Raw genomic sequence first — 15375 nt, forward strand, 5'->3', positions numbered from 1 at the left:
GTGAACTAATCAATCGTTAACGAGCCTCCAAAAGTGTAATTGATATTTCTTTTCTTGAAGATGATAGATTACATGATGATCAATAAGTTAGTATTTATTTGAAAATGCAGATTGTGGATTCTGAAAATGCAGGTTGTAGATTTTGAATGTTTTTGAAATTTGAGTATTTGCAGATGTTAGAATGAAATAAGGAGATTGAAAATGCAGGTTTGTTTCATCAATTATAAAATTAGGGTTTGCTGTATGAAAATGCAGATTGAAATTTGGGCCAAAAGTAAAGTCTGCCCAAAATTTGTTCACAAGTCGAATCGAACCGGCCCAAATCATAGTGATATTATCTTTTATTTTTACTACATGACAAATATTTTTAACTCCGAGTTTTATACTTTGTCCTTTTTTTCGTTTGTCTTTACAAGCCAACAAGCTTCTGGAAGCAAATCATAATCCGCCTAATTAATTGGCAATTTCAATTGGAGCCAGTTTCTTCAGCCTTTCAGTGACTGCAGTTGAAAGATTTTAGGTCAACGTCAATATGCTAAAGTTCTGTAGCAAAATATTTTATAAATTTAAATCTAACCTTGAATGTACGCCATGGCTGATAAAAGCAGGTCACGAGTCATCAAATAAATTCAATTCTTTTCATTTGTCCAAAAAAAAACTTGCCTTTCTCGGGAGCTTTAGTTTTCACACACAATATAGTTTGCTATTTAGGTAAATAGGAATTCAATTTAAGCTAATTAGGATAAAGCCAAAAGTCAAAATATAGTACCTGCTTTTACCAAAATATAATTAAAGAACTTTAAAATTACAACATATGCCATTATGCCATTATTTTCAAGTTTCAATATTTTATTTCAAATTTACAAAATATCTAGCCAATCACCACACCAATCTCGCGTGCCGGCCACCGCCGCCGAACCCCGTCGGAATCCTGCTGCCGGCCACCTATCGCCGGCCTGCCACCTTTTTCCGGGGACCAACTCCGTTACTCTTTATTCACCTTTAAAAAAAAATAATTTGTGTCATTGAATGGACTTGAACCTTGTCCCACAAAGGAGGAAGGCACACTCACAAACCACTACACCAAACTTGATTTTGTAATATTTATTCAGTTATACAATATTTATATAAACAATCAATGGTTAAAACAGAGTCAGTTTAAGACAAAACATGTGCTCAAATTTGAATACAAACCAAAAGAAAGCCATGTTCAAAGTACTAAAACTACTAAAACTAATATCAAAACACATTTAAGCAGTTGTAACATTGCCATACACTTCTAAATGCAGTTTATGAAACCAGAAACTGCAATTCAGTTTCTGTTTAAAAAACTGAAACAAACAGAGGCCAATTCAATAACTGGGCAGCCAAAGAACGAAATCACAAAACAGAGGCCAAATTCACACCATCAATCGAACTTTCACTCAATTTTCTCTTCATCCAAACAGATGGTGGTATATAATTTGTTCAAATCCGCACAAAAAGTCAACATATTTACAACAGTTCATCACAAATCCATACTTACAATCGTGTGATCTATATATCAGTTCTGATACAAAAACATCAAATTTTAATAATATTGACCACTTCCATAAAAATAAGATCCAAAAACCCATTAATCTAGAAACATAAATCGATACCAAATATCAACAATTGAATGCAAATATAGATACACGAAATAAAAGACGATGAGAGAGAGAGAGAGAGAGAGAGAGAGAGAGCAAACCGGGTTAGAATGAGAGCTAGAGGAAAGGGCCTGAAGCTTTGTAAGTCATCCGCGGAAAGCAGAAACCGAAAGAAATTGGAAGCGCTTCGATCCAGAGAAATAGAGTTGTGTAAGAAACGAAAGTGAAAATTTTGTAACAAAGGGAAACAGAGGGGAGGAGAAAGGGAGAAGATGCGGGGGGAGAGATATATATATATATATGAGAAAGTAATGAATTTGGGTTAGGCTTTTAAATGAAAAGGGTGTAATTGTCCTTTTAGTGACTCTTTGGCCTAATCCAAAATAACAATTCTTTTATAGGTATTAAAACCAAAACCAAAATAGCAAATGTCTTAAATACTAATAAGTAAAGTTATCTATGTCTAAAACCTAATTTTACACTTTGGTTGGACCAAACGTTCACGTACGCTAACGTCAATTAATTTATTTAATTAGTTTCGAGCAAAATGAAATAAATTCTTCTTCTAAAAGATTAACATGGGCGCATAAATGGGCTTAGTCAAATTAGTTAGAGCGGATATGCTCCCCACTTTGCACTGGATTTGAATCACTCTTCCTGTAATTTAGATTATATTAAAGTAGAATATCGTTTGTATATTTTTTTTTTAAAAAAGCCAACCAATGTGAATAATAAAAAGAACGAAAATAAATGCCAATTCCATTAGCTCATGTTGGCTAAAGCCTGAACTTTCCTCATTGGATGGGCCTAAGTCCCTATATTGGGCCTGTTGGAAAGAATAACAGATGGAAAAATACTAACACAAGAAGCCTGTTTATGAGATCTTTTTTAAAATAAAAAATAAAAAATTATAAAATAATAGATTTTTAATGCGGAATGTTTATGAGATCTATTGAACTTGGGATACTAAGAAAATTTCATAAAACAAAGAATGCACATATTCATGCGTCAAGATAACCTTGCTGCGTTGTCCAAAAGTGTCCGTTGAGAAATAGTTGGTAGCATATACATGTAGTAGTATGACATGAATAGCTAAATGGTCTTTATCACCCTATCTATTGTTCAATAACTCATGCCACTTCGATCTATAAACTAAGGGCCTTCTCATCTTCCCTCTTAATCCCATCTTCACTCTCATTCTCATTGCCATTCTCCCTCTTTTTCCTCTATACTCTAGCACAAAAAATGAAAACTAAAAACTAAACTTAAAATGGTTATCAAACGGTCCCTAAGTTACTTATTTTGAAAGTATGCACAACAAGTAAACAAAGCAGCATGAACCTATATACCATGAATTAATCGATTCTTAACGGCCCTCCAAAAGTGTAATCGATATTTCGTTTGTTGAAAATGTTTGATTACGTGAAGAAGAGCCTACTTCATGTGATTCCTTTTCTATAAAGAAACCAGGTTGTTTGGGCTGAGCCAATGCAATCTCACTTCCCAGCATGATAACCACAGATGCCATGCTTGGTCTATCCACGGGATGATGTTGCACGCATAAGAGACTGACATGGATGCAACGTAACACTTCCGATAGAGTACATGAGCTTTCTAAACACGTATCAATCAGTTCAAAAGGCCTTCCTTGAATCCACAATATCCATGCCTGAAACATGTCAAAACACCTCTGTGATCAATTGCCATTCACACGTCTAACATTTATCAAGAAGAAATTATACTGCTGATTCTTACATGTCCAATAAGGTTATGACTGTGGTTTGGATGGTAGAATCCCTTATTTTTCCTTCCACTTATGACCTCCAGCACCAAAATACCAAAGCTAAATACATCCGATTTGACAGAAAACAGCCCATCAATAGCATATTCAGGCGCCATATAACCGCTGTTGAAAAGTAGAAACATCATATGCAAGTGAGAAGATAATAAACCATTGAAGAGGAAGAAAACTAGATCATGCAAAATATTATAAGAAAAACTTACTATGTTCCAACCACTCTGTTTGTATTTCCACCAGACTGATCTCCTCCAATTAATGTTCTAGCCAAGCCAAAGTCTGAAATTTTTGGATTCATTTCATTATCAAGTAAAACATTACTTGCTTTGAGATCTCGATGAATAATCCTTAGCCTGGAATCCTGATGGAGATAGAGGAGACCCCGAGCAACTCCGCAAATAATGTGGAAACGTTTAGGCCAATCTAACAGTAGTTCTCCTCTCACACTATCTGGCAAGTTTAATCCAAATCCAACTTCAGTTCAAAGCTGTTTAAAAACCTACATATGAATTATTTTAAAGCAATTGATTCTGCCTAAATTTATAAGGTACCAAAGGTCCAAACCAAAAATAAAGGAGTCCAGGCTTCTGTTGGGCATGTATTCATAAATCAGCATTTTCTCCTCTCCTTGAACGCAGCATCCAAGAAGCTTTACAAGATTTCGATGCTGAAGCTTTGCAATCAGTATAACTTCATTCTTGAACTCATTCAATCCTTGGCCAGAACTTCTTGAAAGCCTCTTCGTAGCAATTTCTTGTCCATCTGGCAGTGTCCCCTGGAAATTTACAGTATTTCAAAATATTGTGAAACTCTGGATGTAGTTATTATTTCTTAGTTTGGCCCTTAAAATACAAGTTACAAATTTACCCTGTAAACAGGTCCAAATCCACCTTCTCCGAGCTTGTTATCGCTTGAAAAGTTATCAGTGGCACTAGCTACTGTGGGCAGGTCAAAGAGCGGGAGCTCCAGATCCTCCTCTGGTTCCCCTTCTTTGTTCTTATTTGTTTCACCTATCTCTGTTTTCCCACATGTAGTAGAAATGGGGTTGATGTCAGTGATAGCTTATAAGTAAGAGTAAAGGAAACAAAAACTTATATATGCAAACGGACTATGTACTAATTTAACCATCTCTTTTCACGAAATTAAACTCCATACAACTTTAAATCCCTTTCTGTCAAATAATCATCAAAATACAATCAAACAACACCCACAAATTTTTTGCAAAGATGGTCAAGGTAGTTAATGTACCTTTTAATTTTCTCCTGTTTTGGAGAAGGTAATATCCAACTAACAGCACTACAGAAAACAATACTGCTACGGAAACTGCAATTATCATTGCTGTCTTCACTTTACCACCACTTTCTTCATCATGTTTGTATGATGCAGTAGAGAAGATGAGTAAAACATGCAGCAAACAATAAAGGAAAAATCTGGTCAATTATTTAACTTAGATAGAAGAAAAATGGATTTCTTATCAAAACAACATGGAATCAACAATCGAGCTACATGTCACATAAAAAGTATTTAACAAGCAGCTAGTGTTACAAAGTTCCATACCTAATTCTGAAGCTGACATTCGAATATACAGATCCTGCCCACCAGCTGGAAACTGCCTGATATCTATTAGATCACCAAACCAGATGGCGCAGCCAGTACCTCCTCCTCTGATATCCGAGCTTGTATAAGCCATACAGGAACAGTTGTTCAAGCATTTGGTTCTGCATTCCTTGAGATTCATACTTTTGTTCACCCAAGAATGTGTAGTATCTGGCAGTTTCAAGCCAACAAATTTGACAAACCCATCTTTATAACTTTCCTGGCAGCTTAATGGTTTATTGCGCACACATCCTTGAGACCAGTCTGTCAAATTCCGTTTTTCTTGAGACTTAGGCTTGAATCCTTTTAGACATTGGCAGACTGGATTCTCACCAATGATACACTTTCCATTGGCTCCACAGAGGCCATAATGATCACACAAGTCTCTTGGTACTGATGAATAGGTCCTCCAAGTTTGATCTGCTTCAATCCACGTAAAGCGATCACGAGTACTGGTGGTTTGGTTCAAAACCGTTCTTGTGATTACAGACTCATTTTGAAGGTTGTACATGTAGTACACTTCATCATCGTTATAGACAAAGTCAAAACTATAAAGTGGATTAGGCCTTAATTCTGGTGAACCACTGAATCTCAGGCCATTCCATGGGCCACTACGATAGCATTTTGCAGTGCCTTTCCGAACATATAACTCGGGATAAGTATCAAGTTCCATTTGAATCCCATCAGTGAAATCTGCTGGACTGAATTTTTCCATGCTGATAAACTCCGTTTTAGACCGGTCCTTAAGTCCCATCCCAACTTCATTCCTGGTAACAATGTATCAGAAGGATAGTCGAAGCTTTGCCACAAATAAGTTCCTGTATTTCCATCTTTCACATCTCTTACTACCAAATTTCCAGAATTTAAAAGCTGTACCATTGCACTTGGGACGTGTTTAACTGAGCTTGTTGACCAAGCAACACTCTCATTCTGACCCAACAGCACAAGATTGCCTGTGCTGTTTATCATCAACATGCCGGAAGAATCATTAATGGGGTTGCATCTGTTTGTAACCCAAACAACAGTTCTAACTAAGAGGTTCTTGTACCAAATCCCCAAGTAACGATTCGTGGAACTACCTGGACTGAAGAAACCAAGCTCAAAGCTTCCATCACTTGAAACCAAGGTCGTGTTGTCACGGATAGACTGCAAGGGGCCAATGCTGTCAACTGCAACGGAAATTGTGAATAACAGAAAGAGCAAATTAGTACTGATAAGCACAAAACAAAGTTCACCCATTAAATTCTAAATTTTCCTTTTTTTTTCCTTGATGTCCCCTGCCTAATGGTTTCCTGCAAGTTAAAGATATAATTAGAAAGAAAAGATACTTGTGGTTCAGAATTGATAGGATTATATGCATCCTCAACCAAACTTCAAAGAATTGTGGAAATGTGGAAATGTGAAAATGGTTGGTTTTTGACAAGTCATAAGTAGATTTTCTTCTGCTTGATCTACATAATCCATCAATGGTGAGGCCCTACCTGTCAACATCTGAATACAAAATGCGTTTTGGAGTAAAAGTTTCCATCTTGGACGAAAATCAACCCCAGATTTTACATTGCTACTGCCTAATCTAAACGAAATTCGAGAGCTTTTTGGCTCAAAATATTGGCCTATTTGAATACGTTACTTTAAAATTTCAAAAGAGAACTAACAGAAGAGAAAATCTGGGTTCTGGGTACTTACTGTTGGCAGTTGAAGATTGTCAAAGACAGAGAAAGTGGCGGCATTGTTGTTTCGTCTGCGACGTCCAAATATCATCACTGTAATATCTGTTTCCACATTCTCTCCTCTGCTTGTAAGGAATAACAAATAAGTACTTGGGCTCGCCAATGCCACCCTCTTCCCTTTTCTACCTGAAACTTTCTGGCTTCTTCCTTTTTCACCCAGTTACCGCTCATTTTAGCCATCGTTCAATCAAATAAAAGACTTTTCGAATTTCTTCATTAAAAAAAAAAAAAAAAAAAAAAAGACTTCTCGAATTTCTCTATATAAAAGCTAATTAAGCTACGCCTGGGGTGCGTTTGGTTCATGGGGGAATTGAGAATGGGAGTGTTTCTGTAGAAGTGATTTTACTCACTAATGATTTTAGCCGAATCAGTTTATTGCATATAAGTGCTTTTATACTGTACATAAGTGACTTTGATGTTATTTATGGTGTTTGGCTACCTAAAGAAAAGTGTTTTTTTTGTCAATTTTCATCATCAAACATATTAAAATTTAAAAAACAATCATATAATATTAAATTTTGAGCATACTCAGACAAAAATAAAAAATATATATAGGTCTAAATCATACCAAAATTTTCTTTTAAAAAAAAAATACATGGATAAATGTTTCTTTAGGATGAGAAAATATATTGTTAAATGACACAAATATGCCATCCGAAAAAAAAAAAAAACATAAGTATCAAGAAGACATAAGAAGATTTGCAATTCTCTCAATCATCCATCTCTCGTGCACGAGTTAATTTTTCTTCTACAATAATCTCTGCCTCATGTGTTGGGTGAAGTAGCTCTTCATCATCATCATATGGTTGGAACTCTACATCTGCCATTAAATGAATTCTTATGAAGTTATGGAGAGCCATTAAAGTGACATCGACTTCTACTTGTTTTTTCAAGGGAAAATTATGAATTTGACGTACCATTCTCCATCGGTTTTTCCAAAACACCAAATGTTCTTTTAATTATGCACCTTATGTTGGAAATTTTATATTATTTAATAATATTTAATTTCTATAGTGAATAAAAATAAGTGTTGTGTGTCTTAATATTTGTTTTGCACTTGGTTATCCTTTAAAGTGCAGTTATTAATTATTAAATAATGAGATTCAAATGATCAAGTGGTCTTGTTTCCATAGAGTTGTGTCTGTAACTTTTCAAATGAAAAGCTACTTATGTTTCAACAAGAGGTGTAATGAGTTTTATATAAAGCAAACACCTTCACTTACTTGGAATATAGAATGAAGAGAGTTCTTATCCGTGAAAAACAAAGAGTATCCCCAATATTCTATTGTTAAATTCTTCCTAGTTTTGTCTTGGGAGTACAAATATATAATTGGTTCACCAGAGTCTTAAATTGAAGTGCTTCAATTTAGGATTATCGATTGTTGAATCATGGGAGATGGATGCCTATAGAACTGCGAGCACAAGGACAGGGGCGAAATCTGTCTTTAGGACATTGCAATTCTTGCAAGCCTCAATCGCTAAAGTTGTCAGTATTTCTACTTGTGTTTGTTGATTTACATTAATTTCATGTAAATTTGTTATTGTATTTGATTATTACAATTATATTGAGAATTATTATTATCTTCAAATTCATATTTCCTATTGTTCCGCCAACAATCTAAAGACAGACTCTCATGGAACATGAGAAAAATGAATATGCGGAAGACAGAGAATTGATCCAATTGAATTGGGCTAGTTGATGATATGCTGGGTGATGTATATTAAGTATACAACAGCATAGGGGAGCCATTGTGTTTCATCTGGAAATAAGATCCGTGCATGTTATCCTTTAAATCTTTTGTTGAACGCATGGCTCTGATCTTGTTCTCGCATGAACAGATTTAAAGCGTTAATTAGTGTTTTGCAAATGCTGGTTGGCATGAAGTGTGTGGCATGACTGTTTTGTCCACCCGTCCAACTTGAAAGGACATAAACCGATTATCCATGTTGAATCCATTTGAGATTTTCTTGTTATACAAAGAGAAATCGTATTACAAATTTGTACACCTCATGGATATGGTGTTAAGAAAGTAATTAGTTGCTTTCGATTTTGATGGGTTGTTACATTAATGGCGCAGCCCACTAGAATAAATATATGTTTATATAAACGTATATATGAGCCTTTGGGTTGATATCGAAATATGCACTTGGCATATTGGATTACATAAAGAAAGATTGCAAATTTGTCAGATGAAGGAATCCGTAACAATTTTCACTATAGGAAAATTGATGGACCATAGGGGTCAGTTTTACTTGAAGATGGTCCTGTGGTTTATGAGATAACACAATGATATAGTATATTGGATTTGTGAATTTATTTTGCAAATTGTATAAAGAGACGTGTATACCATACATATGACAGAATATATCAGTGATTTTTGTATCTCAAAAGTTGTGATTGTTGGAAGTTTGAAAGCAAATTGTCCTACATTGGAGAAACCAAAAGGTTTCACATGCTTTATAAGCATGAAACCTTAACATCAATTAAATAAGGATTGGTGGGCTGATGGGCTTGGATGGATGGATTGCTTGATTAATAATAATATTTAATTAATCAAGACTTGGGATTTCTTTTAGCCCGAAAATAAAATAAATATTTTTATTTTGTTTTTCGGATTTCTTTTAGTAGAGGTTAGATTCAAATCAAAAGACTTATCTTTTTGTTTGAATTTTGAACAGGAATAACTGTTGTTAACTGCTATTTTGAAGGGGTGCGAGTCTGTTATAAAAGCACAAGTCCTATGCCATAATACGATCATCTTTTCCATCCATTTCTTACTGCATTAAATTTATATACTGTGTTGGAGAGAAGCACACCACCGTTCGCCAGAATCCAAGGATCCGGTGCTGGACCCTTGGATTATAGATAGTTGAATCCTGGGAGATAGACGTCTGTTGAACTTCAAGCACTGAGAGGAGGCGAAATTCTGTCTTTAGGACATTGCGAAATACGCAAGCCTCTATCTACAATAAAAGTCAGTTTCCTGTATTTACTTTCTATTTATACATTTATATTAAGTTGTAGTTTGCTGCTGTCTACAATATAGAATTGTATATTATCATTGTCATCTTATAATACAAGTCATTTACTGATTTTTCCTAACAGTGATACTAATGTTCACCTGGGTATGTATGTTAAGAGACCGTGACTATACAAAAAGGTGTTGTAGTTTGAGGGTGCTGTTGCGGGAATTATATTTTCGATTTCTCCAAACAGTCATTAGACGTAATTACTTATCAAACTAATTGTGGAAGTCTATTGCAAAATTGAACAAATGCTGAGAACTGTAAAATATGGGAATCTATTGCAAAATTGCACTAGACATAATTTGCAAAGTTCTTAAGGTATGAAAAATCATTGATAGTTTAATAGCAACCACAATTGTAAGAGAATTGTGGGGGTGGTTTAACTATCTTTGTAATCTTATATTCGTTTAAGAATGAAAATGTAATTTGCTCAATAAAAGAGATGAGTAACTTTTATTTTAAGGTATAGAAAGGTTAAAGACCCTACAAATACCTTAAATGTGGGGGAAGTCTACCGAAGAGTTGGCAAATTACTTAGTAAGTCCCAACAAAACGCATGGAGGACTTTTTGAAAACAACTACTCTCGAATGAATATAATTTCTTAAGACGGAATGTGCACACCCATATGTTTATAGTCAACCTAGTGTATCCAAAATTTAAAAGGTTGGACTAGATAGTGAGTTGAGCATCGAGGGGAATGAGGTTAAAGCCAACATATTGAATGAATCGGCCGAGCGGAAACCTAACCTAGTTGATTGGAGATCCCATGGTCTAGGTTCAATAGGCAAATTGGTTGGGAATGATTCAAAGTTGTTAACACACTATACCTCATTCCTATGGTGGAAAAAGTGTGTTGTCAGCAGAAGTACTGATATCTTATAAATAAGAGGAATAGAGCAGACTATTCTTAATTAGTGTGTCACCTATGTGAGAGTAGAAGTGGGGTCGCTTTTATGAGAACGAGATGGCTAAGTTCTCTAAAGCTCTCATGAATCTGGGAATTGTTCAGGACCAAAATAAACACAACTGCATGAACCATAATATATTAGGATTGGAGATGTGTGATTCCTATTGTCTTGGTTTACTACTGCGGTGAACAATTCAAATTCATTATATCCACTGCGTCACCAAGTAAATCCGATAGGTATTCACTATGATAGGTTCAAGTCCAAAAGACACCTCTTCAGATGCATCTCTTTTCCGCCAGTACTCTCAATTTCTTCTCAATTTTTCATTCATGTGGGGTGTTTGTACCATATCTGACCCTCCACTCGTGCAACGACACGTGGATCTCATAAACTCGCCCAAGTACCCAAGTCCTCGGACAATCGGCATCGGCCACCGATGGCATTGCCTCAAAGCTACGAACAGCCGCTGCAGGCCCAACACAGCCTACAATCGGTATCCCATACCGATCCTACAGAATCAGCCTCGAAGCACCCGCCAGAAATATCTAAATACTCGTGTCAACCTCATAGGGCCCTCCCACGAGTCCCACATCGGAATTGAGCACTAAGAGCATACTAAATGCCCTCTATAAATAGGCCCCCTCCACTACAATGCAGGGGTAAGACTTTTCAGCTTGACTTTTATACTTCTATATGGTCAACAGCAAGAGCTCTTAAAACAACAAACTTACTTCAGCATCGGAGGGTCTTAGGCTGGTTCCACACCGGTTCCATAGACCTTACGAGTCTCGACTTCTTTCTATTCAGGATCAGCATCCAAGGACAGGAAGAATCGGCATCCAATATTCAATCGATCTCTTGATCGTCCATCCCATTTGTAAGTTGCACTCATCTCCATCTGTTCAGTTTTTAGTGCCAACATGGGGGATTGTTGGAAATTTTATATTATTTAATAATATTTAATTTCTATAGTGAATGAAAAATAAGTGTTGTGTGTCTTAATATTTGTTTTGCACTTGGTTATCCTTTAAAGTGCAGTTATTAATTATTAAACGATGGGATTCAAATGATCAAGTCTTGTTTCCGTAGACTTGTGTCTGTAACTTTTCAAATGAAAAGCTACTTATGTTTCAACAAGAGGTGTAATAAGTTTTATATAAACCAAACACCTTCACCTACTTGGAATATTGAATGAAGAGAGTTCTTATCCGTGAAAAACAAAGAGTATCCCCAATATTCTATTGTTAAATTCTTCCTAGTTTTGTCTTGAGAGTACAAATATATAATTGGTTCGCCAGAGTCTTAAATTGAAGTGCTTCAATTTAGGATTATCGATTGTTGAATCTTGGGAGATGGACGCCTATAGAACTGTGAGCACAAGGGCAGGGGTGAAATCTGTCTTTAGGACATTGCAATTCTTGCAAGCCTCAATCGCTAAAGTTGTAAGTATTTCTACTTGTGTTTGTTGATTTACATTAATTTCATGTAAATTTGTTATTGTATTTGATTATTACAATTCTGTTGAGAATTATTATTATCTTCAAATTCATATTTCCTATTGTTCCGCCAACATCTTAGAGATGAGTGTATGTGATTAAAAATTTCTTTCTCCCTCTTGTTTGGTTTTCTCATTGAAAATCAGGAAGATGATATTTACCTATACATGTGAAACAATAACAATATCAATATTATTTTCCATATTTGATAGAAGAAACATATCCAACTTGAAATAAATGGCATTTTGATTACTAACTAGTAGGTGGATGTGGAATTTCAATGCTGGTATTCTTAAGGTCTCAATATATACATGTATCATGGGCGACGCCCTCCCATCCAGCCCAAGAAAATGTAAATCACATATTAAAATCACATACAACCATGATATTTTGGGTAGTGATGCCTTTTCTACCAATATAAGGTACTTGTATTTCTTTAGACACAACTAGTATATGTGTTCCATCAATTGCCCCTATGCAATCTTTAAAGTATGGCTAATATCGATTGTCATCTTTAATTTTCTTTGAAACTCTCTTGAATTCATAATTACTGGGACTTATAAAATCATAGTGAAGCCATGACCTAATGTGAGAAGAAATATTGCTAAAGCCTCCAGTAATGGTATTTCTCCACCTTCTTTCAAACACATGTTATTGAATGACGTTATATAATGAGAAGAGGATGCTTTTAAGGTTGAGGTGATGGTAAGTAGGGTGAAATAACTTTTAATGCCTTTGTATGAGGCTTATGAGAAAGAAGATCCAGCATTTATGTAACATACCGATCCAATGTTTAATCATTTATTTAATCTACATGAATTAATTAAATTATTTAATAATGAAATTACAATTTTGCCCATGGGATAGGGTTATTTTGGTCACTTTTTAATCCGGTAGGATTTTGGAGAAATGAATTACACTATGACATAGATCGCGTCGATACAAGTTCGTAGACACATAGTGGGCTCAAATCGGAGTTGCAACGAAGAAGTTACGATCAACGAAAGTGCAGTGGCACAACCGTAAATATTTCGAAGTCTGTTTTTAAAAATCTAATCTCTCTCTCTCTCTCTCTCTCTCTCAATGACAAACCCCCCTTGAACTGCCGGCCATGTTTTGGCCGGTCACCGCCACATTCGGCCACCATTGGTCAGAACACCGGTCCCAAAACGATCAGGTCACCACCCTCTCTCCGTCCCGCCCAAGCCTAGCTGCTATCCGCCGCTCCAGCCGCCAAAAATTGCTCAAAACCGCTAGATTTTTCGTAAATTTTCTGTCGTCGATTCCTACGATTCTGGCTACCAAATTTGTCGATTCATGTATGCTTTCTCACACTACTACAAAAAGGGCAAAAGACGACCAGAAAAAGACGACGGTAGAACAAAAAACCGTCGTTGTTTTTAAAAAGACGACGGTAATAAAAAACTATCGTGGATAAGTGACTTAAACAACTAAAAAATGGAGATACTGTTGAGAATTTTTTTATAACGACGCACAGAAATAAAAAAGCGTCGTCTTATTAAAAAGCTTTTCTTCATAGTTAAAATCTGACCAAAAAACAACGACAGCAGGTATGACAAGCGTCGTCTTTTAAAAATCAAGTGTCCTTTTTTTGGTAAAGACATGGTTGTTTTGAAAGAACTGTCGTCTATTATAAGTAAAGACGACGATTTTTTTATAAAACGGGTCGTCTATTATTAAGTAAAGACGACCTTTTTTTATATGAAAAGGGTCGTCTATTATATGTAAAGACGACGGTTTTTTTTATAAAAAGGGTCGTCTATTATTAAGTAAAGACGACGGTTTGTTTATAAAAAGGGTCATCTTTACTTCAACATAGACGACCCTTTTTATATAAAAAGGGTCGTCTATTATATTTAAAGACGACGGTTTTTTTTATAAAAAGGGTCGTCTATTATATGTAAAGATGACGGTTTTTTATAAAAAGGGTCGTCTATTATTAAGTAAAAACGACGGTTTTTTTTATAAAAAGGGTCGTCTATTATTAAGTAAAGACGACGGTTTTTTTTATAAAAAGGGTCGTCTTTACTTCATCATAGACGACCCTTTTTATATAAAAATGGTCGTCTATTATATTTAAAGACGACGGTTTTTTTATAAAAAGGGTCGTCTATTATGAAGTAAAGATGACGGTTTTTTTAAAAAAGGGTCGTCTATTATGAAGTAAAGATTATGGTTTTTTTTAAAAAGGGTCGTCTATTATATGAAAAGATGACGGTTTGTTTTTAAAAAGGATCGTCTATTGTGAAGTAAAGATGACGGTTTTTTAAAAATAAAAATTTAACGGTTATTTCAACTCTGATTTTGATGATTTTTTACAGCTACACTCCTTGACCCTATATGAATACAATGACCGCATTCGATCGTCAATTTAAAATATTTACACTAGTGGATACCACAAAATCTTATGTTATATTTAATGAAAGTATAAATAAACTCTTAATTGTTAGTGAATATATTGTTTTGATGGCATACGCATTCTACGAAACTAGTTTCAACGATCCAACCGTCAAATTTGTTTGTTTACACTTCGAGATCATATATGCCAAAAATCGGAAAAATAAAAATAAATCAGAGATCAAGTAACGGGACAAAACATTTCGACGGTTATAAACGAAAAATCAAGATTTAACGGTTATTTCAACTCTGATTTTGATGATTTTTTACAGCTACACTCCTTGACCCTATATGAATACAATGAACCAATTCGATCGTCAATTTAAAATATTTACACTAGTGGATACCACAAAATCTTATGTTATATTTAATGAAAGTATAAATAAACTCTTAATTGTTAGTGAATATATTGTTTTGATGGCATACGCATTCTACGAAACTAGTTTCAACGATCCAACCGTCAAACTTGTTTGTTTACACATCGAGATCATATACGCCAAAAATCGGAAAAAAAAATAAATCAGAGATCAAGTAACGGGACAAAATATTTTGACGGTTATAAACGAAAAATCAAGATTTAACGGTTATTTCAACTCTGATTTTGATGATTTTTTTACAGCTACACTCCTTGACCCTATATGAATACAATGACTGCATTCGATCGTCAATTTATAATATTTACACTAGTGGATACCACAAAATCTTATGTTATATTTAATAAAAGTATAAATAAACTCTTGATTGTTAGTGAATATATTGTTTTGATGGCATACGCA

General features: G+C 35.0%; 1 long non-coding RNA gene and 1 pseudogene across 1 annotated transcript; both read right to left on the reverse strand.

Annotated features, from left to right (window-relative positions):
• Positions 1–755: 755 nt before the first annotated feature.
• LOC110763529 (uncharacterized) lies at positions 756–1920 on the reverse strand. The gene is made up of 2 exons (XR_002527756.2): positions 1727–1920; positions 756–1000 (listed from the first exon to the last, which is right to left on the reverse strand). It is a non-coding gene; the product is annotated as an uncharacterized LOC110763529 (long non-coding RNA).
• A 1069-nt stretch (positions 1921–2989) lies between these two features.
• On the reverse strand, positions 2990–6258 carry LOC148295061 (G-type lectin S-receptor-like serine/threonine-protein kinase At4g27290; annotated as a pseudogene).
• Positions 6259–15375: the final 9117 nt, after the last annotated feature.

The sequence above is a fragment of the Prunus avium genome, chromosome 4 (assembly GCF_965620075.1).
Source record: "Prunus avium chromosome 4, drPruAviu1.hap1.1, whole genome shotgun sequence".
Classification (NCBI taxonomy): domain Eukaryota; kingdom Viridiplantae; phylum Streptophyta; class Magnoliopsida; order Rosales; family Rosaceae; genus Prunus; species Prunus avium.